The sequence below is a fragment of the Gopherus evgoodei genome, chromosome 8, assembly GCF_007399415.2.
Source record: "Gopherus evgoodei ecotype Sinaloan lineage chromosome 8, rGopEvg1_v1.p, whole genome shotgun sequence".
Taxonomy (NCBI): Eukaryota; Metazoa; Chordata; order Testudines; family Testudinidae; genus Gopherus; species Gopherus evgoodei.
In genome coordinates, this window is record NC_044329.1 from 103,401,196 (window position 1) to 103,423,901 (window position 22,706).

At 43.4% G+C, this 22,706-nt stretch overlaps 1 long non-coding RNA gene across 3 annotated transcripts; it reads right to left on the reverse strand.

The window, feature by feature from the left end:
- Positions 1 to 7,937: 7,937 nt before the first annotated feature.
- On the reverse strand, positions 7,938 to 22,260 carry LOC115656468. 3 transcript variants are annotated; one of them, XR_004001672.1, is made up of 4 exons: positions 21,986 to 22,260; positions 18,894 to 19,017; positions 9,128 to 9,216; positions 7,938 to 8,239 (listed from the first exon to the last, which is right to left on the reverse strand). It is a non-coding gene; the product is annotated as an uncharacterized LOC115656468 (long non-coding RNA). The 3 variants fall into 3 exon arrangements; XR_004001671.1 differs by lacking the exon at positions 18,894 to 19,017; XR_004001670.1 differs by lacking the exons at positions 18,894 to 19,017; positions 21,986 to 22,260 and adding an exon at positions 21,786 to 21,945.
- Between the last annotated feature and the right edge of the window lie 446 nt (positions 22,261 to 22,706).

Here is a 22,706-nt window from a genome sequence, read left to right on the forward strand (position 1 = left end):
TGTGGTTAGCTTTAACCATATGTGTAGTTCCACTGACTTCAACTTCCCTTCTTCAATGGTACAGTGCTTAATGTTATCCACATGTTTAAGTGTATTGTTGGATTGGAGCCTTAGTGGCACAGGATAGCCAGGGATCCCTACTATGACCATACACCTGTACCCCAATATAACACGACCCAATATAACACAAATTTGGATATAACGCGGTAAAGCAGTGCTCCGGGGGAGGCTGTGCATTCTGGTGGATCAAAGCAAGTTCGATATAACACAGTTTTGCCTATAACGCTGTAAGATTTTTCAGCTCCTGAGGACAGCATTATATTGGGGTAGAGGTGTATTAGGAAAATTACTTGCTAAGTTTATTTTTGCTTTGATGGATTTACTTTCTAAGTAGTTAAAAATGACCAAGTGTAATGATAAGGTTTTTTTTAGGTTTACTTATACCTAAATATGCCTGTATTTGAATCATAATAATGAAAGAAATATTAACTCGTACTCTTCAGTTAAACAACAAATTTGACCTGGCTAGACTATACCTGAATTATTCTGTATTACATTACATTTGATTATACATAGAAAAATTAAAAACCTCTTAATAAAACAATAATAGGTGATGTGCGAATAAATATTTCATGCCTGAAGAGATTAGATTTCAAAGTCTATCTCCTTGACTTCCCTTGGGAACAATCTTTCATCACTTTTTTTTTTCTTTGCACCAATGTGATTGTGTCCTTTTTCAACTGTTTTTTTTTGGGGGGGGCACTATAACATAAATGAAAGATCTAAATAGTGCATGGCAGATAAATAATTTATAGTGAATTTGGTAAATATGTTTTTAGAGGAAGTTCTGATTTATGGTGTCAGAATTGGACCAATATTACTGTTATTGCAGTCAATTGCAAAAATGTGATTTACTTCAATGGATCTGAACATGATCAAATCCTAAAATAACAAGTATTCAGACTCATCAAAAATTATGTTTCTGATATGAGTTTAATGTAATCTTCTTTCCATTTTGCCTTCCTCCCATACATTTGTCTACTTTTATTTATAAGAGGAAATCATTATCGAAATTTTAGCAGAAATGTCTGAGTATTAACAAAGTCCAGTAACAGGATTTCCTGCCAATAAAACCTTGTAAATTATTTAAACCTAATTGTACCAGACTGTACAACATGTTCTAGAGAACTTAAGAATGTCATTATATTTTTAAATGAATTTAATAGATGAAAACCTCTTGGGTATAAAATGAGTCAAAATAAGCTGCTAGTGTAGTTTTAAAATATATGATGTATTACAGTCATTACTGAAAAGTTGACAAGAAGCCAATTTTTGTCTTTTGTAAATTTCAATTTCAGTTTTCCTTTAAACATTTTATTTTAAATGTACATGTAGAGGAATGGTACTTACCACATAATGGTAGCATAGTTTAACTGATAGCCTAACATACTATGTCTTTTACTTATAGATATTGATCTCAAAATATAGAAGAGAGGGGGGGTTTTAGGTAGTTTCTAAAGCTTTGATGCAGAATTTACAGGCATTTTCTGTTGATTCAAGTGTGGCCTGGTCTACACTACGCGTTTAAACCTATTTTAGCAGCATTAAACCGCTTTAACGCCGCACCCGTCCACACTACGAGGCCCTTTATATCGATATAAAGGGCTCTTTAAATTGGTTTCTGTACTCCTCCCCAACGAGAGGAGTAGCGCTAAAATCGGTATTACCATATCGGATTAGAGTTAGTGTGGCCGCAAATCGACGGTATTGGCCTCCGGGCGGTATCCCATAGTGCACCACTGTGACTGCTCTGGACAGCAATCTGAACTCAGATGCAGTGGCCAGGTAAACAGGAAAAGCCCCGCGAACTTTTGAGTTACAGTTCCTGTTTGCCCAGAGTGGAGCTCTGATCAGCACGGGTGGTGATGCAGTCCCAAATCCAAAAAGAGCTCCAGCATGGACCGTATGGGAGATACTGGATCTGATCTCTGTATGGGGAGACAAATCTGTTCTATCACAGCTCCGTTACAGAAGACAAAATGCCAAAGTGTTTGAAAAAAATCTCCAGGCTACACAGTGCTGCATGACAAGCATAACGGAAAGCCAAAGAATCAAATGAACGCTCATGGAGGGAGGGAGGGGGTACTGAGGACTCCAGCTATCCCACAGTCCACAGCAGTCTCCAAAAACTATTTGCATTCTTGGCTGAGCTCCCAGTGCCTGTAGGTTCAAACACATTGTCCAGCGTGGTTCAGGGTATAGCTCATCAATTTACTCCCTCCCCCCACCACGTGAAAGAAAAGGGAAAGAAATCGTTTCTTGACTGTTTTCAATGTCACCCTATGTCTACTGAATGCTGGTGGTAGACGCGATGCTGCAGCAGTGAAGAGCAGTATCTGCTCCTCTCCCCTCCCTGGCGGCAGACAGTACAATATGACTGCTATCTGTCGTCACCATCAGCCCGTGAGTGGTCCTGCTGGCCACAGGTGAGGCTGGCCGGGGGCACCTGCGTAAAAATAGGAATGATTCCTGGTCATTTCCAGTCAATGGTACAGAACGGCTGGTAACCATCCTCATCATAGCAACTGGGGGCTGAGCTCCATCAGTCCCCTCCCTTTCCTGTGTAAAGAAAAGATTCTGTACTGCCTGGACTATCATAGCAGCGGGATGCTGGGCTCCTCTCCTCCGCACTGCTTAATGTCCTGCCTGGACTGTCATAGCACCGGGAGGCTGCCTCCCCCTCATTTTATCTCACTAACAAGTCACTGTTTCTTATTCCTGCATTCTTTATAACTTCATCACACAAATGGGGGGGACGCTGCCATGGTAGCCCAGGAAGGTTGTGGGAGGAGGGAAGCAACGGGTGGGGTTGTTGCAGGGGCATCCCCCGTGAATGGCATGTAGCTTATCATTTCTGCAGGATCTGACATGGTGCAGCTATGCTCTCTGATACACTGGTTCTCTAGTACACTTGCCCCATATTCTAGGCAGGACTGACTCTATTTTTAGAAACCATAAAGGAGGGATTGACTCTGGGAGTCATTCCCAGTTTTGCCTTTGTGCCCCCGGCCGACCTCAGCCAGGGGCACCCATGATAGCAGCAGACAGTACAGAACGACAGATAACCATCATCTTACTGCCAATTTACAATGGCAGCAGACGGTACAGAACGACTGATAACCGTCTCTGGTATCATGCAAAAGCAAACGAATGCTGCTGTGTAGCGCTGCAGTAACGCCTCTGTTAGTGGCATCCAGTACACATACGGTGACAGTAAAAAAAAAAGGCTGAACGGGCTCCATGGTTGCCGTGCTATCGCATCTGCCAGGGCAATCCAGGGAAAAAAGGTGCAAAACGATTGTCTGCCGTTGTTTTCCTGGAGGAAGGAATGAGAGACGACATTTACCCAGAACCACCCGCGACAATACAGAATAGCTACCCACAGTGCAACGCTCCGGAAATTGACGCTAGTCTCGGACCATGGACACACACTGCCGAATTAATGTGCTTAGTGTGGCCGTGTGCACTCGACTTTATACAATCTGTTTTACAAAACCAGTTTATGTAAAATCAGAATAATCCCGTAGTGTAGACATACCCGCTAGTGAGGCATTCATTGTGCTGCAATAACACATCTGTGCTGAAGACAAGAAACAACTTCACATGTGGGCTGATCATGAGTTGTTGCATTTATCACTTTCTTGACTTTCAACTTGATAGTTGTTAGATATTGTATGTTAGAATTAATGTATTTTCTTTAATCATTTAAATGCTTGCTTCCTTATGCAGATTTTAAAAATCAAAGAATCATAAGAAAAAGTCCCATCTAATAAGTGTATTTCTGTTAATGAACACAGTGCTAATTTTACTTTTCCACTGTTACTATCTGTGTGTTCTGTGTTATTTTCCTAAGACTGGAGGAAACTTCCAGGGCTAAATAGATCATTTTTCTAACTAAAATACCTGGAAAAGAGAGAACCATCAGAAAGTAAGATAAAGGTTGGAAAGAATGTATTCATATTCACAGGAAAATAATCCTATGTCATCGAAATCTAGTTCGTATTTTCAGGGTAGTTACAAGGTATTTATATTAAAACCAAATTTAATTTTTACAATCCTACTATTAATAAAACAGCTAATTCATGTATGATGTTTAGAGTAGAAACAAGTACATGTGAGAATTATAGATGTATATAAGATTCTCTGTTTTTTTCAGAAAATAATTAGAACATCAGAGGGAAAACTTTAGAGTTTAAAATGAAATATATCTGAAATATTAAACAGTAGATTCGGCATTTCAATATAAAAATTCAGAAGTGATTCAGTGACACTTTATCATATCATCCATGAGAGGTAGCAACAGTCATCAGTTTTGACTTTTTTGTGCCCTTGTTGGTCCACCTATGACACAGAGGCCCATTTATGGTTCACCATACTGTGTCAGCAGCTCTTGTCAGGCCTGACATACTACACCTCACATACTAGTCTCATGATATTTATTTGAGAGGTGACATGATATATCATTTGAAGTATAATAATACTGGTCATTAATGTCACTGTAAAATGTCTAAAAAATCTGTAGCTGAAATCACAGATACTCTGATATTATATCCTGGAGACTGTAAACAGACAAAGGTAACAAAACAGGTTTCTTCTATATAAAGAGGAAAGAGAATATGGTGTCAGATGCCCTGTCCAGGAAAGAGGGCTCTAACCAGCTGCCTCTCATCAGCCAGTGGCTAACACTCCTGCAGCTTTGAGAGTGGAGAGGTGTGACCCTTAAGAGCATCCCAGTGTCAGAGGACAGGGACTCACTGGTGTCAGGTAATGAGTTTCAGCTGACCTAACCAGTTCAGTATACCCCAAATCACTTTGGTTATTATCTGTATCAAAAAGATGTCATCTAAAATGTTACTGGAAAACTAATAACTCACTAATTATTCAACCAGGGAGGACTGAAGCCTCTGGGAACAGAATATATGTGAGAAACCTGCATAGGCAAAGATGTTTCACTTGGGAGGACAAGGAAAGCCAGCACCTTGTACTTCTGTGGAAGGTTCTTACTGAGGGGAAAGTCAGCTATGGCTGTGAAGAAGAATGTTTGGGAGAGAAACCATCTTGGACAACACCTGTACCTTACAGAGGGGGATTAGAGTGTTGTGGGGCCTCTTCCACATGCAGTCCTCCCCCGCCTCTCCCACTCCTGCTGGGGAGCAGGGTCAGGGCCCACTCCCCCCGCCCACCTGGCTCTCCAGCCAAGGAGCAGAGTTCAGGGCACGGGGGCTTTCCACGCTCTGCCCACCTGGTACCGCTGCTGCGGAGTGCCAGGTGGGGCGGGGCATGGGGAGTGCCCATTTTTCCAGGACCCCTAATTGGTCAGTGCCCCTGGGCAAGGTGGCAGACCTATTTCCCTAGCAATCAAGCTCTCAGAAGGTGAGAGAAACAGACTTGGAAGCCTAGAAAACTATGTGATCCACTATTATCAAATTGTCATTGGCAGCCTAATGGTCCTTATTCCCACTTGCACTATAATCTTTTTAGCAGGTATCTAGCATCACTGATCCTGGCACAAGTGCTAGTCTCCAGTTCAGGGTAATGAAATGTCCACACTGCCAGGCTCCAAATCAGCCTAGCATTGCTTGGCCCTTCTGACTAAATACTGAGGGTGGGCCCTCCCAACCTAAACTCCCTCTGACATGTATTCATAAACATGTAGGGTTGTAAGGGACCTCAGGAGATCATCTTGTCCATCCACCTTCACTGAAGCAAAATTAACTATACCTAGATCATCTCTGACAGTTATTTGTCTAACTTGTTCTTAAAAATGTCCAAGGACTGGGATTCCACAACCTCCCTAAAGTAACCTGCTCCTGAGCTTAACTATCTTTATAGTTAGAAAGTTTTTCCTAATATCCAACCTAAATCTCTCTTGTTTCTCACTAAACCAATTACATCTTGTCCTACCGTCAGTGGACATGGAGAACAGTTGGTCCCTGGAACTACTTAATATAGATGTTAGACAGTAGAGTTGTGCCAGTGATTAACTTGGCCCTATAAGTCATATTTTAAACATTTAGTTCCAAAAGATGCCTTGGCTACAGATGATAATTTGTCTAGCTTTCCCCCCTTATCTGTCCCTGGTAACCCATGTTGAACCAGTCTAGAGGGATGTCCCCCTACCCACATCTATCATCGGGGTTTGTTGTTAGTCCCTTAAAAAATGGTAAACCAAGAAGGATGTGTGGGTGTAAACAACCAAAGTATTTATTACACCATCAACAGTTCTAAACAAAGTAAACCAGAGGTAAACCAAATTAATAGGAACACATGTAAAGCAAGGACCCCCACAACAGGTGATATAAAGGTAAGTAAAGGACCGGTAGTATGCTGACTGTGACTGAGGATAAGTTCCCTCCCCTAGGATGGGACCCAGGTAAGAGAATGGAGGATCAATGGACCACTACCTTGTCTTGCAGCTCTTCACCTCCAGAGGGAGGTCAGGTCCCGGCTCCTGCTGAGTGGACTAGCCCACTCCAGGCCCTTCCACCACCCCAAGAAGGAGCAGAGGCGTTCAGCACCTGGTGGTGCCATCCACACCGGAGGCCTTTGAGGCCCACGCTGGCCACAGAGGTACCCCACTCCAGGGGAATAGCTGCCTTGGGACCCTTCTAATGGGGGTGTCCACCATGGGGAGTATCCCGCCAGTGCTTGCCTGTGCAGAGCCATGATGCCCTGGACACGGGTTGGCCCACCCATCAGAGTCCATGGTGTAGATCCCCAGAATCCAAGCAGTGCTCCTCAGGCTCAAGGAGATGGTTGCCAGTGGAATGGCGTTGCCCCAGTGCCGGTAGTGCCGCTCTCCCAGTGTTTGGCACTACTCTGGCAGTTCGACCTGCTGGTCCAGGGAGCCCTGTTACTGGTTGACAGAATGCCGGTATGGTTCACTGCAGGCATGCTGCCAATCCCGTGCATGTTGGCCTACTTGCTCCCGCTCGATGGACTGCCCACTAAGCATCAGTTGTAGATAGCCAGATTACCGCTGCCAATCCACCAAACACCACCACCGGTCATTAGGATTGTGGCACCAGGGTCATTGCCCTCATGCGAATCCTCAGCAGAGCTCTGAGGTCGGCACCGAAGGGTCTGGAATAGACTGATCCAACAGTGAGGGGAGTCCCTACCAGTGGATCAGAGCCACCCAGTGGAGGAACTGACTTTTCCCATAACACTTCCTGGTACAATGTGGTCTCAGAGCCAGTGGTCTGCCCCCTGGCACCTCTGGAATCCCCAGGGATTTCCACAACTCTTGCAGGGGCATAGGTCAATTTCAGGGGCATCAGACAAGTGGTCAGTGACAGGCTCCTGCCCGCCCCCCCCCCACACAGATGTGACCCTAGAGTAGACCCCTCAGGGTAACTCGGCCGCAGTGGAGGTGCCCATGCAGGAGGCGACGGACGTGGCAGAACCAATGGTGCCCATCTACTCTTCATCCTCGCCTGATGAGGCAATTACGGGGCCCTCTCACCCAGTTCCTCAGGATGATGCCAAGGCTCATCAAGAGCTCTTAAAAAGGGTCGCCTCAAACCTGGGGCTTGAAGCCAAGGAGTTGGTAGAGCCCTCAGACTTCCTCTTTTATGTATTAAGTTCGGCAGTCTCTGCCTGGGTGGCACTGCCTGTGCACAAGGGAGTGGCAAAAATTACTAAGACTTTGGTGGCAGGTGCCTTCATCGCTGGTCCCCATTTCCAAGCAGACAGAGCATAAATACTATGTCCACACTAGGGTATGAATATTTGTACATGCATCCTGCCCCAAGCTCTCTGGTTATGTCCGCAGTTAATGAGCGTGACAGATGGGGCCAAACAGGTGTGATACCCAAAAACAAAGAGGCAAGGAGGCTTGATCTTTTTGAAAGAAAAGTTTATTTAACTTCCAGCCTCCAACTATGAGTGGCCAACCAGCAGGTGTTATTTGGTCACTATGATTTTAACCTCTGGCATTCCATGGCCAAGTTCTCAGACTTGCTGCCAGAGGAATCCAGGAAGGAATTCCTGGCTATTTTTGAAGAGGGCAAAGCAGTGGCAAGGGCAGCCCTCCAAGCAACCTTAGATGTGGCAGACTCTGAGGCCCGAACCATGGCCAACTCCATGACGTGGGCATCCTGGTTACAGTCATTGAGCCTTTCAACGGAGGTTTAGCAGTCCATCCAGAACCTTCCATTCGATGGCCTGGCATTGTTCTCTGAGCAAACAGACACAAAATTGCATGGTCTGAAAGACTCCAGGACAACCCTGCCCTCTCAGGGCCTGTACACCTACGGCCAGCTAGGAAGTGGTTCAAGCTGCAACAGACTCAGAGGTTTGGAAGTCAACCTCAAGCGGAGCACTGCCATAAGAAGGGCAACACCTATAAGCGCCAGCAAGGCCACCAGCCAGCATCCTCTGCTCAATCGAGCTTCACCGGTAGCCAACAGGGTGATAAGTGGGCATTTTGAGGGTGCGCTCGAGGGCGACCTTCATGCGTGGATCCTGGATCCTGCTCCCCCATTATTTTCCAACCACTTGTCCCCCTTCCTCCCTGCCTGGGCCTCTATAACATTGGACGAGTGGGCCCTCAGCACAGTAGCAGGGGGATATACCCTCCAGTTTATTTCTATCCTCCCTTGCACCCCCCTCCCCGTCTCTCTTCAGGGACCCTTCTCACAAGCATCTGCTCCCACAGGAGGTGTGGGGCCTTCTGCAGGTGGGAGCCTTGGGAGAAGTCCCACTGCGTTTAAGGGAAAAGAGGTTTTACTCCCTCTATTTTTTAATCCCAAAAGCCAAGAGGGGTCTCCGGCCCATCCTAGACCTGCAAGGCCTCAAGAGATATCTCAAGAAGTTGAGGTTTTGCATGATCTCCCTGGCCTCCATCATCCCTTCCCTGGATCTGGGAGACTGGTACGCCGCCCTCAATTTGAAGGACACTTGCATCAGTATTCCATGAGCACAGACTTCTCTGCGCTTCATAGTGGGGACTGCTCACTACCAGTTTGCAGTGCTCCCTTTCGGCCTAGCAACATCCCCAAGGGTGTTTACCAAGTGTATGTTGGTAGTGGTGGCTTACCTCAGATGTCAGGGTATCCAGACTTACCTTTACCTCAATTACTGGCTTGTCAAGGACTGCTCCAGGACCCAGGATGCAGTGTCACTGAGCTGCAAGTAATGTGCCAAGCCCTGGGCCTGTTGATAAACGAGCAAAAATCAACATTAATCCTGCTCCAAAGGATAGAGTTTATCAGAGCAGTACTCGACCCTACCCAGGCCAGAGCATTTCTGCCACAGGACAGATTCAGGATGATGTCGGATCTCATTGACAGCATCTCTGCACATCCACTCACTGCGGCCTAGGTCTGCCTCAGACTATTGGGGCATATGGTAGAGTGCACTTATGTTGTCCGCCATGCGAGGCTCAGAATATGGCCACTTCAATTGTGGCTTGCGACAATCTATTTTCCATCCAGGGATCACCTGGACAAGGTCATCACGATCCTGCCAAAGGTACTTACCTCTCTGCAGTGGTGGACTGACCCAAGGTTGGTGCTGGAAGGAGTGCTGTTCGAGAGTCTATGGCTCACGGTCTCCCTGATATCGGATGCCTCCGACCTCGGTTGGGGAGCACATCTTGGTGTGCTGGGGACCCAGGGGACACAGTCTCCAGAAGAGCTGGCATTATGTATAATGCTCAGCCATCCACCTGTCTTGCAGTGTCTTCCAGCCACAGTTGTCCGGTTGAGTAGTGCAAGTGTTGATGGACAACACAGCCTCAATGTTCTATGTCAACAGGCAAAGGAGACCACGCTAGTCAGCTTTCTCAGGAAGCACTCCACCTGTGGGACTTTTGCATCCACCATGCAATCCACCTGGAAGCTTTGCATCTCCCCGGCATCTGGAACATGCTGGCAAATCGCCTCAGCAGGTCCTTTTTCTCTCACCACAAGTGATCGCTCCACTCTTCCAGAAGTAGGGGGCTCCCTGAGTGAACCTGTTCTTCACCAGACAGAAAGGAAGTGTCGTCAGTTCTGGTCTCTCCAAGGCCTCGTTAGGGACGCCCTTTCCGATGCCCTTCTCCTGTCATGGGCAGGAGGATCTGATGTACGCATTCCCGTCGATTCTGCTGATCAGCAGAGTCTTATCGAAAATCAAAAGTGATAAGGTGCGAGTCATTATGATCACCTCAGTATGGCCTCACCAGCACTGGTTCGGCACGCTCATAGATCTGGCTGTGGATACTCCATGGCCACAGCCCAGCCGCTCAGACCTACTCTCGCTGGACTGTGTTTGGCTCCTGCACCCGAACATTCCCTCTCTTCACCTCACGGATTGGCTGCTGCATGGCTAAACCCAGAGGAACAGGCCTTCTCTAACCAGGTATCTGGTAAAATGGAAATGGTTCTCCTGCTGGGTGTTGGGGCATAGCATCTCCCCAACCTGGTCGTCTCTGCAGACATCCTGGATTACCTGTTCCATCTAAAGCACCAAGGTCTTGCACTTTCTTCCATCAAGGTGCACTTGGCAGCTATATTGGCCTTCCATCCATGTGTCCAGGACAAATTGGTGATCTCGCATGAGATGTCTATCCAGTTCCTAAAAGGCCTCAAAAGGCTCTTCCTGCTGGTCCAGACCCGGTTCCCCAATGGGATCTCAACCTGGTCCTCTCTAGGCTCACGGGCCCACCCTTGGAGCCTATGGCTTCTTGTTCCATTTCCCAGCTGTCATAGAAACTTGCTTTCCTTGTAGCCATTACCTCAGTGAGGCGCGTATCCAAGATTAAGGCCCTCACTTCGGAGCCTCCGTCTACAGTATTATACAAGGACAAGGTCCAGCTGCGACCTCATCTGGCTTTCCTGTGTAAGGTGGTGTCCCCTTTTCATGTCAACCAGGATATCTTCCTCCCGGTGTTCTGTCCGGAGATGCACTCAACCAATGAGGATAGGCGGCTAAACATGCCCTAGTGTTCTACTTGGAGCACATCAAGCCCTTCCACAGATCGACCCAGCTCTTTATTGCAACAGTGGACAGGATGAAGGGTCTCCCAGTGTCCTCGCGGAGGATTTTGAATTGGATCACCACCTGCATCAAGACCTATTATAAGCTGATTTAGGCCAAGCTGCCACCTATAGTGAAGGCCCACTCAACTAGGGCTCAAGCATCCTCGGCGCCGTCCTGGCACATGTCCCTATCACAGGGCTGTGATGTGGTCTTCGGTACACATGTTCACGACACACGGCACCATCACACAGCAAGCAAGAGATGATGCTGGATTTGGCAGAGCTGTGTTGTAATCGACACATCCATGAACTCCCACCCACCTCCGATGGTACTGCTTGAGAGTCACCTACAATGGAATGGACGTAAGCAAGCACTTGAAGAAAAAAAGACAATTACCTTTTTTCATAACTGGTGTTCTTCGAGGTGTGTTGCTCATGTCTATTCCACAACCCACCCTCCTTCCCCACTGTTGGAGTTTCTGGCAAGAAGGAACTGAGGGTGGGGATAGCCAGCAGTGCCCCTTATACTGTGGCATATGTGCGCCACTCTAGAGGGCGCCAGAGCTGGTCTCCTACGGATATCACAGAGAGAAAAACTTTCGACACCAGTGCATGTGACAAGCATCCACACCCACAATGGAATGGACATGAGCAACGCATCTTGAAGAACACCAGTTACAAAAAAGGTAACTGACTTTTTTCTCTCAGCACTGCAAAAACATCCTGGGAGAGGTAGTATTTTTTCTACATGTCATCACTCATAATAAAGCTTCCATAACTTGAACATAGCTGACAATGATGCATAAGACAAAAAAATTAATGCAGCTTACTATTCCATATGTGTATGGACTCTAAAGTGCTAACTGGAGTAAAAAAATAATTTTATCATTAAAATAAGAAGATATGACTCAGATCACACATAGGGAGTACAGATTGATTCTATTAGCCAAATAAGACTAGACATTTCCAACAAGTTTGGATGCCAGGAAAAAAATTATCTTTAATCTGCATGAAATAATGAGGATTAGTATCTGATCCATTTTTAATATCAAATGGAGTCACGTAAAGATGTTTTGGCATAGCTTTCTCTGAACATATTTTTGAAGCAATGATTGATGATGCCATGAGATATAATGCCATAATTTTGTTTTCAACTTAGAAATTTCAGCATCTTTAATGAATAATCTGAAGAGTATAAACAAAGAGACAGGCGCAAGTACAATACTATAAATTGTACTTTCAAGATAAATATTTCCCCCCTCCAAATATGCAAAGATAGAAAGGCCCTTAGCTTTTCTGAGGGACAAATTAGACCCTAACATTTTAAATCCAGCTAAAATATAAGAATCCGTTTACAGTCATGTCAGAAATGCTGAGTGTACATGTCAGGGTGACTGGCTCTTGTAAGGAGAAATAGGACCAGATTCACCTGTGCCATAAATACCTGCCTCTCAGCCTGAGGAGGCGGGACTAGTTGGGTCAGGCCTAATGAACACCTGGAGCTCTTTTCTTAGTCTTTTAGCACAGTGGTTCTCAAACTTGGGATGCTGCTTGTTCAGGGAAAGCCCCTGGCAGGCCGGGCTGGTTTGTTTACCTGCCGTGTCCACAGGTTCAGCCGATAGCAGCTCCCCCAGCCGTGGTTCACTACTCCAGGCCAATGGGGGCTGCAGGAAGCGGCGCAGGCCGAGGGACACGCTGGCTGCCCTTCCTGCAGCCCCATTGGCCTGGAGTGGCGAACCACAGCCAGTGAGAGCTGTGATCGGCCAAACCTGCGGACACGGCAAGTAAACAAACTGGCCTGGCCTGCCAGGGGCTTTCCCTGAATAAGTGGCATCCCAAGTTTGAGAACCACTGTTTTAGCAAACAAGCAAGCATCTTACCCTTTGATTCTGTCTGGGAGGCCGCCGTATTCTCCAGTTTTTATTTTTGATTTAACTTTCCAAAAATTCACATTTAGTGCTGGAAAACTGTTCTACATTCTAATTTATTATGTTTGTAATCCTCTCATTCCCCACAATAGTGAGAAGCAAAGCCAGTTAGATAATCTTTCTGGTTGATTCTGTCTCATCTGTGGAGGTGAGTTCTCTCTTTGCCTCACAGACAGTGCAGCTTCATTCTCCTGCATTTTTATTTTCCAAAATGTTTGAAAGCCTTATCAGAAAAGCCAGAAACATCAAATGTGGAATTCTACTTATCCTATAAGAATTCAGACTGCTCTGCAGCAGACCTCTGACCAATCAGGATCTCCTGGAACTTTCCCTTCTTTGCACAAGTTGGAAAGAACCTGTTCTAAGGGCCCAGGAAATGGGCAGAATCATTCCCAGCTTACAGCCAATCATCCACAGGGACCTGCGTGACAGGGTAGTGTAAGCAGCCCATGCTCCAGACTCCCTCTTGTATGGCAAGGTCAGGACCTAGGTAAGGGGGAGCTTGAGAAACACTAATACAGTCTATTGTAGGTATATATCTGAGTAACAGCAATGTTTGGGCTCCTTTCCTAGCCCGTACATCCCCTGGAATGAAATGCATGGTAGGCCTGAAGGCCAACAAAGATGTAGTAAGCATGCAACTAATAAGGTAAACTTCAGTCAGTGCCATAGTTTTCTTTGCCCCTGCAAGATCTTGATCAAAGGCTTGTGTGTATGTTATACAAGGCCTTTAGAGAAAATGGAGTCAAATCCCACCTGTCAGTAGTCCTCAGTTCTGCCCACCATAAAGAGAAATGAGTTTCTTCCTCATACTCTGTCACAGGGAAACTCTAAGTGCAGCCTAAAAGATCCTATAAAAACCAATCCTCCACCAGATTCAAGGCTGATTATGCTTTTTCCATAAAGGCCAGAGTGGCCAAGTATTTGTTAACCTTTATTCTTAATTATATGTTTAACTCATTTCTATGATAGAAACCACACAACTTGAAAAGGCTACAATTGGTACAAAAGGTACCAGTCTGTCAGTTTAACACAGGTTCACGTGAGAGTACATCATCTAAAAACTATGCGCTTTTCATTGTCTCCCTATTGTATATAGAGTCTAATGTAAGATCTCTTCCCTCAGATCCAAAGCTCTCCATGGAAAATGGTCCAAGCTACTTGAGTGTTCACCACTGTCACCACAACCAGGAACTACCACAACAGGCATGTTCCATTAGACCCATGAACTAATTGACCAATCTGGGGAGGCTCACAAACATGGAAGACAAAACTTTCACAAAACTGAGCCTAAGAATAACCATAGACTTTACTATAGTCAGAATTAAATGCTGCAAAACTCATCTTTTTTTACTTGCCTTCCCATCACTAAGTGTTTTTTTGCTTCCTCCCTCCCCCTCTCACCCACACATCAATAACAAAATTATGAATGAAGAAAGTTATTTCTCCTAAAAGCTGGGACGAAAGGAAGGAAGAGAGAGGTTGTTGTTTCCGTTTTCAGATAGTTGGAAGACACTTGGATACTGCAGGGAAGGGGATAAGGTAATTTAGATAAGATAGAGGACTTTTCCAGCACCAAAGAAAAAATTTCAGTTTGCTCACTAGCTTTGCTCACAAAATATCATGTAGTTCTTATTTTACTACACTCCTCTCTGAGGAGGAGGATAAAGATGTCCCAAATACATCCTAAAATTCATAGAATCCAAGAAGTCAATCACAACATTTAAAATCTAAAAGATAGACTTTCTTAACCACCTCCTTTGTAAAGCTCTCTACGACCTTCCAAAGCTTCAGAGACAAAATCTCATTGAAAGTTACACAGTTTTTGAGGAAGAATCTGAACAAAGATGTTCATTCAGTCTTTCTGTGTAAATTCTCTGGTCTCCCTTACTGACAACAAACAGGTAGATGTGAAATATGTGGTTTCTTCCATTTAGATAAGATAACTAAAGACAAGCAACTTTTTTGGAACACTATCTAAAAAGAGATTCTTCAGTTGTATGTTAGTAAATAATTATAAAACGTCCAGTATTTCCATAGGAAGCATTATTTTTCCTCAAGTGCTTGAGATACTCAATTTTACATGATGTGTGTCATAAACAGTGTGAAATTATTACACTAGGGTCAAAAATCAACCAAGCCTAAAATCTCAAAATCCTTTTCTTACCTCATCGTAGGCTTAATATCACAATTACACCACTAGGTGGTGCCATACTTTGGCCACCTAATTCATGGATCTTTCAAGTGACAATTACAGACCTCGCAGAAATGCGAGTCTGAAGCTCTTTCACGCTTTAGAAAGGTAATCTAGATATTAAAAGAGAAAATTACTTGTTCAGAAGCTAATCTAATACGTTCCCCTGAAAAGTCATTACATATTAAGGTGTTAAGTACAGTACACTTTCCAGTGCTTTGTCCAGTCTAGTTTTTGGTACTTTGTGCGATGGAGCTTTCACCTTTTCCCCTGAGAGGCTATTCTGCAATCTAGTAGATCATGCTATCAGGCATCTTTACCTAATAGTCAGCCTAAAATAGATCTTTTCCTAATTTCCAGATAAAAAAATATGTAAAATGGGAGTCAAGGTCAGAGTACATATCAGTACTTAAGGGTTTAAAAAAAATAAAAAGATGTAATTATCTCAAAACTAAGCATGGCAAACTAGAAATTCAAAATACACTTAAAAGAAATCTAAACATGTTAAGATACCCAAACAACCTGATCTCTGCCCTGTAATGACATCAACCAATAACCATACATTTGTGATTGTCACATCTTAATGTGTAGAATCAATTAAATGGATTTGTAAGGAGATTAGGTTGGTTTTTCATATTTTACCCCTCTTGGTGTCACCACATGGCACAATTAAAATTGTAAGCTGTATAATCATAAAATTAGATACAATGATGATTAATAACGTTGCTTAATTACAATTTAATGTCTTCAAATATAGTCTATACATAAGATTTCAAAGAGTTTTAATTACATAGAAATTTTGAAGAGCCTGTGTTATTCCACTATTAAGGTAATTTAGGACAAAAAAGCACTGTATAGATGATAAATTGCCTTAAAGAATCAAGTTTTTAATAATTTCAACTCATAAACTAATTGATTTGCTTGCAAATTCTTAGAAAATTCATTCTGTATTCAGAGACTAAGTACTGTGAATCTGGGGAGGATACACTCTATTTTTCATACCTTACAAAGAGGTAAATCAGCACTAATCTATGAAGTTGTAACTGATGCCTCCATGAGAGTAAACTTTGCCTTGTACTTCTTAGTTTCTAAAGAGACCGCTTCCCATAAAAATGGAAAGCTTGCCTAGATTCCACCAGTTTCAACAGAAGTTTCTACCAAATAAAAAATTCAGTGCAAATGGCTTAAATTCTCTCACAGTATAGGCAGTGTTCATAATGCTGCTTATATTCACTTTCCAATACAAAATCTTGTTTTCTGTTGTTTATAACTTTGGCAAATTTTAATGCTCTGGACTGAAATTTTCCAGGCCAGGTGTCTGTCTTAGGCTGACTTGTTGTTTGTGTGATTAAATTTTAACTAGAATAATTTAGCCATTTCCAAGAACAAGATTAGAGAGGGAGGGTAGGGGTAGAGTAGGGTGACCAGATGTCCCGATTTTGGGGTCTTATATAGGCTCCTATTACTCCCAACCCCCGTCCCGATTTTTCCCACTTCCTATCTGGTCACCCTAAGGTAGAATGGGGAGAGACTTTGTTTTACCATATTAAAAACAAAATCTTCCACTATTTCTTTGAGAGTCTTTAGCATCTCCATGCTTTGGAAGAGGAACTTGAATTTAGTGGGGGATCACCATGGTGTCAAGGATGTGCCTTTTGCTGTTCCTGTGAAAATATGCCCAAATTTGGCAAGATTATAAATTTCTGAAAAATCTGTTTGTACATGTTCAGTACAGACTTATTCCAGTTTGACAGCTAAATTTTCCAAAAATTCTTTCTGTTCTGGCCATGTTTCATCCTCTAACAACCCCTATGTGTTGACTGGACTATGCATGCACCTTTCTCACAGACCAACTGAGCATGCTTCAACCTGGGGTTGTAGGGAATGAGCAGGATTTTTCCTTCAATTGCTCTTTCTGGTTGCCAGGGGTTGCTGAAGTGCTGGACACCAGAACTGAGATCAGGGAGGCTGTCTCTTGTGCTCTCAGTGTCTTCCCTGTTGGCATCCAGGCAGGGAGGAGGAGAAGGAGCTAGAAACCGATCTGAACGCAGAGGATAAGAAAAAGGGAGTGGGGAGAGAAGAGGTTTCAGAAGACAGAGAGTGAGGAGAAGCAAGGTGACAGGACCAGTAGATGATGGGTGTTGGATAGCAGCAGAGAGGGAGAGGGACGAGAACTGCAAAGGGTGAATAACAATAAAAGGGGTTAGGGTTCAGGAGCTGGGGGGGGTGTGATGATGATGATGGGTGATCACTCGTTACCGAGTGTGATCATCTTCCATGGGAGTTATGGGGCCTTAGGTGGCTAATAAGGCCAATTCTTGAACCACAAGTTCTATTATAATGAGGGCAGATGTTTTCAGCCTCAGCATGAGGCTGTTGACCATGACTGGAAGTGATCTGAATTTTCATTGTGGATCAAATAAGGCGATGATCAGTCCAACAGTCATCAGCACTTGTCACTGCTTTTGTGAGAAGTATGTCAAGCTGAGGTGGGGGTAGTTAGGAGAAGAATGAGAGGGGGCAGAAGCTGGAGAATGGGGGTGGATAGCACAGAGGGGAAGGATAGCAGGACCATGTGGATGAAGGGGTGAATAGTTGTAGAGTGAGAGGGGGCAGGAACCAGGGGCTGGGAGAGGGAAAAGGCACAGAGAAAGAGCTGTTATGAGCAGGAGCTGTTATGAGCGGGAGGGTTAGATAGAAGCAGGGGGGAAGGAGAGCAGGAACCAGGGTGGAGAACAATGGACAGGAGTAAAGGGGGTGGAGGAACAAGACCCCGGGGGATAGGAGCAGAGAGAATGGGGTGCAGGAGGCAGGAGGAAGGATAGGATGATGATGTTTATAAAATGAGCAGCTATTAAATATTTTATTTTATCCTCATTCCCCGCATGCCTGATTTAATGCATGCTATTCAATCCCTGCGCCAAATACAGAATTATTAATTTCTTCATGAACTTCCTGTTCCATATTAAGAAACTATAACCCAAAGTTTTGTTCTTTCTAAATATGGATCAGTAGTTGATAAGCTATAAATCAGTTCAACTCTGGATTTATCTTGGGGGGAGGCTTGCTAAATTTTATAGCAACAAATTAGTTCTTGCTTTCTGTGTCGGTATACAGAGTAGCAGCTCCATAAATAAAGCAAAACATTTATAAATCTAATTTTCAGGCCTCCTATAATGTTGTGACTAAATCTTCAATTTGCTTACAATTTGAAATGCATCCTCTTTAACCAGAAATCTCTCAGCAAAATTTATTTTAAAATATTTAAAGTAATTTAAAACTATTGATGGTGCCTACACTCAATTTAATGACATTTCTCTGTATGCTTCTCTGCAACGCATATATAAGGATGTCTACATACTGACTAGACTGAATGCACCATCCCCACAGTAACTGAGCATGCTCCATTTCACAGACGAGCAGGACTGTCCCTGCAATTGCTCCTCCTGCTTGCTGAAGGCCATTGTGGCACCAGAAGTGACAGCAGAAAAACTGTCTCCTATGCTTTTGATGTTCCCCCACTAGCATCCAGAAAGACTAGAGTAGAGCTAGCCTGACTGGAATGCAGGGGAATTAAGAATTTAGGGGTAGGGTTGAGTGGGAAATCTTACATAGTAGGTTTATTACAGCCACTAGAAGTACAAAAATATTCATGAGATTTCACAGTTCCAGCAATAGAGAGGGGAAGGAAAGGGAATTTGAGTCCAGCATGAGTGCTCAGATTTTGGATTTACATAAACAACTCACCTCTCCCCCACAAGCAGCAGAGCTAAAGAGATAATTTCCCCTTTCCTCTGAAAGGCCACAGATACTTTCTGCAGGGTTTTGTCCATAGTGCTTCAGTTTCCTTTTGAGTTTCAGTGTTTCAAGACTGTCAGAAATTGGAATTATTGATATGTACTTTAGCAATACAAATAATGGTTCTTGTACTGTAATTGGGAGTTGCATATACTGATTTAGGCCTGTATATAGAACTTTTGGTGGCTCAAAAGCATAAATTAATGTATTTCAGAATTATCCCCTTACTAAAAAATTTATAACTGATTCACAATAGATATTGGTCCATATTTCAAAACCACCACACAATCTGGCATAATTAGCTGTCTCTGCTGATCCCTGAAATTGCAGGTACATTGCAGTGAACTGGCAGTATTGTGCAAGAAGTTTACACAGAATCTGCCTTGCTATTAATTCTTGTATTTAACAATTATCAAATTCACCCAATTTTTAAAAAACAAATTAGTATCACACATAGTATGGTCATGTTATGCTTTGTGGATGCAATGTTTTTTCAGTTAACTTCTGTGAACATACCACAATGAAAAGTCAGGTTTTTTTGCCTTAGAGGCCTCTAATTAGATTAAATGAATATAGTTAATTATCTACCACCTTCTTTACACAAAGCAATATGCTTCTTCAAGTTAGAATGTTCATGCATGAAGGAAATTTCTGTACATTTCAACCCATAGCCATACTGTTGTCAATATTGTTACCATATGACAGTGTAGTTTAGTTCTTCTTTAGTACACTGCACTTATTTTATAAAGCTGAAATAAAAAGAAGCAGGAAAAATTGATATGCATCATATTAGCCACTGCTTTTTTTGTTGATGCCAGAAGACAAATAGTTTAAAAAATAACTGACAGATCATAAACTGATAAAAAAGAAAAAAAAAGTGTTAAAAGAAGTTTATACAACATAAATTAGTAAAGAAAAGTAAAATAACACAGTTCATATGTTTAAAAATATGCTCTTTGGAGTCATAATATATTCAGATTTAGGCATCATTGCATTTTATTTTAGTTACTTATATCTATTGTTGCCCAGTGAATTTATTTGTCCTATTCATTGATTTAAAAAAAAAATCTGGCCTATTTGAAATCTTCATAACATTTGTAACCAGCAGCTCAATTTCTAGGCCTACTAATCGTCAGTGACTTAAAAAAATCCCAGCTACATATTCTTCAATATCACTAAATATAAGCAAACGTTAATGATTTAAAATTACCAACATATTAAGGTCTTACATCTCTTTTAGAATTGAGGGCATTTGAAATGATTTTACATCCCCTTTATATTAGTATACCTGAGAGCAAATGTTCTTGATTTGATATGAACTGGGCCCAAACTGACTTGTTTACATCACTTATAATGTGGGAGTAAATGAGAGGTTAATAACTTAAGTCCTGAAACTGCAATCCTTACTCAGACTGGTAAAAGCTTTCAGTCAGGCCTGCCCTGTTTTCTGAATATATGTGTGATGTGTTTAAGTTTCATAAGGTTTAAACTCTGAAAAGAACTTTTCCACACAGCATTTTACTGTGGTTTGTGTTGTACAAAGATAAGTGTGAAAGCTCTTTAATTATCTGTGTTTTAATTATTTGCGTGGACAAAACTGACTAAAATATCATTTTGCTGATAGTAACATTATTAAGGAATGAACTAAAATTATAACGTCTGCCTGAATTTCTGTCTTTGAGGATGTAGTGAGCAAGGAACAGGGCCATCTTTCTAGCCACTGTCTACTAAAGAAAAACCTTTTCAAATGCCATCAATTAATGTTAACCTCTTAGTGACACTAACACAGAAATATCTAGTCCTTTCTAATGTGAAAATAAGTTTATTAAAACTACTCATTGGCTAAGTGTAGGGATCTTGCTAATTTTTTCGTAAGTGTAGAAATTAACTGGTTACTGACAGGAGAACAAAGAAATGCATTTGGTAATCAGGTTCAGTGGTTTTCTACTTCCACCCGAAAAGCAGATTATACTCTTTACATATTTTTTTCAAGGAGAACAGTGCCTCTTTGCAGCAATACTTACTTGGCTAGAGCTGACTAGATAGACTAATAAAGTGGGTTTGGGGCTGAACCAGTGAACTTAATGTCCTATCTGTACTGAAAGAGCTGAGTTAGCATCCCCTTCAATCTCCGCCTTTTCTCCATTCATTTTGTGTCTTTATATGGTTCTGAAGCCATTTTACAGCACAGGTGACAAAATAAATACATTTGACTTGTGCTTTTGCAGGTGCCATGATTAGTTTTCTCATATTACTTCTTTGCTTTTACTGGAAGCAACACTGAAAAGTCAAGATTATTTTAAAATATCCAAAGTGTTCCTGATTGCTTATTAAGACCAACTTCGCAGAAAATGTGAATGATCCTTCCTTAAAGAAGGCGATTCAAATAGTCTTAAAAACACAGACTGTAGAACCTGCGTTTATCGTTTTAATTTATCCATGGGAGTTTGTAGTTATAGTCCTTTTAAATAAGAGAAGCCTTATTATTGTAGCTTTCTTCCACGGTTAAAATCATACTAAGGAGATTACTGTGGGTGCCACCCCAGAGGTTTATATTATCTTGCAGCACCATGGAAGTTACTTCTCCAGAGGAAGATTTGGCACGTCTGGTTACAGTCAAACAAAATAGAGTTAACATTCTTTCTAAAGGTCGATTCTTTCACTTTCTGGTCAAGAGACTAAGAAACAGGGAATATTTTTCTCATTCGGCGGCAGATGATTTTAGCACATCATGGAAGGTCTTGAAAACCAGGAACAGGAAAACACACGTCAGTCCCCACTTCTATGGAAACCTGAACCCAAACCCATCTCTTTACTACCTCTATGTGGCATAAAGGGTACCTTGAATAGAGATGCTTCTGCTGCCTCGAAATCTGGGGGTAGGTGGGTGGGAACCCAGCGTCCGAGAGGAGACAGTGGGAGATGCTCGCAAATGCCCAGGGCTTTGTAACTTGCAGAAGGAAGGACAGCGGTCACACTTGCACCCTCCCAGTGTCATCAGCATTCCCGCCGCATGTACAGCTTCCCCTTCAAATACTCACCCGACTCATTGCTGCGGAGGCATCAGGGTTACAAACCGCGGACGCAGCACCTTCTGTTCCGCGGCGGAAAGAAAGTAATGAATTGCCGCTTACAAGAGAAATAAACAGGAGCTGCCTGAAAGCCTGGGAGGTGGCTGAGGCTGGGGTCGCCCCGTCCGCTCTCGCAGGCTGCAGGCGCAGCCCGCTTGGCTTGCGGAGCCCACTGAGAAAGGGGGTCGGCGTGCGGGAGAGGGGTGACCGCCGAGCCCCTCAGGCGTGGGGGGGCTGAGACCAAAGCGCAGAAAGGCCCGCGGAGGAAACTAAATAAAGAAATCAGACTGTTATTTAAGGCGCGGAAATTTAAAATATTTGGACAGGAAGAGAAAGGGAAAAGAAACCGTAGAAGCAAAGCTAACGGTTTTGGAGCTGCGCGTCTGCCCCCGCCGCTCCCCCGCGGCTTTGCTGGCCTGCCCTGGCCCGGGGCTCCGAAGGGCTGCTCAGACCTGCCCAAGCAGCCCAGGGGGCCTGGGGTCAGCCAGGGTACCCCCCTGAGACCCGACTTTGTCTAACTCTCTAGAGGGGGTTGTAAGCAAAGCCGACATTTTGAACGCATTTCTTGCGGGGCAGATTTTTCAGGCTGGCTTCTGGTTCCTTGGTGAGAAATGTCTTCACCCCCTTCCCCCTCCATCATGTAAAATACAACAGTCTCCACAAAGCGAAAGACAGAAGCTTTTCCTTTCCT